Here is a 3,783-nt window from a genome sequence, read left to right as displayed (position 1 = left end):
GAGCTGGAGAGATGGCTCAGCAGTTAAGAGCACTGACTACTCTTCCAGAGGACCCTGGTTCAATCCCCAGCACCCACATGGCAGCTCACAACTGTCTGTAACTCCAGTTACAGAGGATCTGACACCCTTACACAGACATGCATACTGGCAAAACACCAATGCACAAAAAATAAAAATTTAATTAATTCTTTTTTAAAAAAAAAAAAGGAAAAAAGAAAAGAAAGAGGCACCACAGATGTGCAGTGTGTGCCCTGTGCAGCTCCCTGTGGACTGCAGCCGTCCCTCTGCGCTATGGCTCAATAGTGCCGGGCACCGACGGCCTCATCACATTCATGCCCCCCTTGGGATCACTGCCCTGTCCGGTAAAGAACTACATTAACTTATACGTGCGTGCGTGTGCGTGTGTACACACCACACCCAATGCTGAGAGGTCAGACTCAGCACTGTAAGACTCAGTTCACTCCTTCTACCACGCAGATGAGGGAGACTGAACTCAAGGATTCAGGCTTGGCGGCAAGCACCTATAATGACTAAGCCATCATGCTAGCTCGATTTTGCCCAAATTTTAACTGTTTCTTATGTAGTTAGATAAAGACACCAAGGGACTGCAGTTTTGTTCTTTTAATTTTTTAATACTTTATCTGTCTTTTGGGGGTATGTGTGGTACACACATAAAAGTGTGCACTAATTTGTACACACTTGAAACTAGAGAACAACAGATTTCTTCATGTCTCTCCACCATATTTAAGATGGGTCTCTCACTAGAATTAGGAGCTTGTCATTTGGGCAAGGATGGCTGGCTGAGCTTCCAGGATCGGCCTGTCTCCATTCTGCCACATGCATAACACTTACATGCGTGCTGGGGATTTGAACTCAGGTCTTCATGTTTGCACAGTAAGTGCTCTTATCCACTAAGATCTCTCAGCTCTCTATCCCTGAGTTCAATTTTAAGGTTTCAATGGGGAAAAAAAACACTTCAAGGGAAAAGTACAGGGCTAGACGTGCTGAGCTGCTCCTGTCTGTGTACAATCCCCACACTTGGGAGGCCGAGGCAGGAGACTTGTCTAGAATTTGGGGTCAGCCTGGGTTACCTAGAAATGAGTTTGTCTCAAAGAAACAAATGGGAGCTAGTGACCTCTGACCCCTCCCTCAGCAGGTGAGGTATTGGCTGCCAGCCTGAAACCTCCACAGTAGGAGCAGTTCCCTCCTCCTGAAGGAAGTGTGCCACCGTGGAGGTGGGCTTCGAGGTCACCTATGCTAAAGTCACGTCCAGTGTCTCAGCCCATTTCCTGTTGCCTGTGCATCAAGGTGTAAGAACTCTGGGCTCCTTCTCTAGTACTGCAATCTGCATGCATGCTGCCTTGCTTCCCGTAGGGGCAACAATGGATTAAACTCTGAAGGTGTAAGCTAACCCCAGCTCAATGTTTTCCTTATAAGCATTGCTGTGGTCATGGTGTCTCTTCACTGCAACAGAATCCTAAGACAAACTTTTTTTTTTTTTTTTTTTGAGACAGGGTCTCTATATTGCCCTAGCAGTTCTGGAACTCACTATGTAGATCAGGTTGGTCTTGAACTCACAGAGATCCACCTCCTCTGCCTCCTGAGTGCTATGACCAAGGGCGTTCCCACCATCCCAGCATCAGGATAAGCAGCACTTTCATGTTGCTTAGGATAAACCGCTGTCATCATACTCCCTTGCTATATGGTGGGTCTGTAACTGCAGGACTTCACCTTCTGGGAAGCTCGTTGCTTCTAAGGAACTCATTACCTTTGGGAGGAGGAACACGCAGGGACTCATTACCGAAGCAGGCAAGATGGTTCAGTGGGTAAAGGTGCTTACCTCACATGCCTAGCAACCTGAATTCAATCCCCAAAGTCAGCAGGAGGCAGGCGAGCCAACTCCACATAGCTGTCCTCTGGCCTCCACACTGGCACTGTCGCAGGCATGCCACCCGTTCAGGCGCACATACAAACACTAGCAGGAATATATGTGCAGCATGAAAGGGCTCCTCTTCTCGGCTGTGCTTCCCTCGCTTTCCTGGGTGAACTGCTGTGAGCCTCTGGTCTAAGCACTCTACCAGTAGGTGGGGAGGGTAGATGGCCAGGACAGCTCCCGAGAGGCTTCCATCCCGGGCCTAGTGCATATTCTCATCATATACTCTAAAATCAGGGGGCGGGCAAGCAAGCAGGATCTTACAGAAGCTTAGGAGGTAGTCTGGAGGTTGGTGACGGCAACAGCTCATTGTCCCAGCTGTTTCTCTAGGTCAACCCGTACCAGGCTAAGTGAAGCCATGCTTGGCAAATAGGTAGTCTAAGTCACTAAGTACAGCAATAAATCAGTATCTGGTAGCTGGTATTTCCTACCTCCTTCTACTTCAAACTCACTACTGGCTTTCGTGAAATAATAGCATTGTGTAAGTTAGAAAATAACATGGTTTATATTTTCAAAATTATAGTCTTCTGTAGTAGAAAGGAAAAATAAGGCCAGGTGGTGGAGCACATGCCTTTAATTCCAACACTCAGGAGGCAGAGGCAGGCAGATCTCTGAGTTCAAGGCCAGCCTGGTCTACAAAGTGAGTTCCTGAACAGCCGGGGCTCCACAGAGAAACCCTGTCTTGAAAAAAAAAATCAAAAATCAACAAACGAATAAATAAACAAATGAGTAAATAAATAAAATGAAAGCGTTAGGGCAGGAGAGGTGACTTGGGAGGTGCGGTGGTTGGGATAAGAATGGCCCTATAGGGGGGCTGGAGAGATGGCTCAGAGGTTAAGAGCATTGCCTGCTCTTCCAAAGGTCCTGAGTTCAATTCCCAGCAACCACATGGTGGCTCACAACCACCTGTGACAGGGTCTGGTGCCCTCTTCTGGCCTGCGGTCACACACAGACAGAATATTGTATACATAATAAATAAATAAATATTAAAAAAAAAAGAATAGGCTAACAGATTTGAATGCTTAGTCACCAGGGAGTGGCACTACTTGAAAAAATTATAAGGATTAGAGTGTGGCTTTGTTGGAGGAAGTGTGTCACTTGGGGTGGGCTTTGAGGTTTTAAAAGTCCATGTTAAGCTCAGCCTCTCTTGGCTTGTGGACAAGGATGTAGCTCTCGGCTACTGCTCCAGCACCATGAGTGCTGCCATATTCCCTGCCAACATGATGATGGACTGAACCTCTGAAACGATAAGCAAGAAATTAAATGCTTCCTTTCCTAAGAGTTGCCTTGGTCAGACTATTGCCTCACAGTAACCAAGCAGAACAGTTACCAAGACAGCAGGAAAAGCGCTTCTCTTATAAGCCCAATGCCTCGAGCAAATCCCCAGAGCCCTCATGAAAACTAGACACAGCAGCACATACTTCCAGAATCTCACTGTCTCCCTACAGAAGAGACCCTGTGCTCATGCATGCACATGGACGCACACACCTGTACAAGAACCAGAACGCATATGTGGCGGTCAGAGGATAATCTAAGGGGTCAGTTCTGTCCTCCTACCACTTAGGACCTAGGTGATGAACTCAAAGTTGGCAGGCTTGGTGGCAGGAGCCCTTCCTAAGTGAGTCATCTCATCAGCTCCAGTTTTCATACTTAAAAAAACATGGGGATAGACACTTATATGTGATGTCAGTCCTAAGCAGGAAAAGGGAGGGAAATAGTCATCAGCATCCCTATTCAGACAAGCCAAAGTTCACTGAAACACTCTCAAAACTAAGTTGTTAGGATAATTCCAGAGTGATGATGGCACAGGCCTTTAATTCCAGCAAAGACAGAGGCAGGCGGATCTCTGC

Source organism: Microtus ochrogaster, linkage group LG2, assembly GCF_000317375.1.
Source record: "Microtus ochrogaster isolate Prairie Vole_2 linkage group LG2, MicOch1.0, whole genome shotgun sequence".
Classification (NCBI taxonomy): Eukaryota; Metazoa; Chordata; class Mammalia; order Rodentia; family Cricetidae; genus Microtus; species Microtus ochrogaster.
This window is presented reverse-complemented; position numbering follows the sequence as displayed.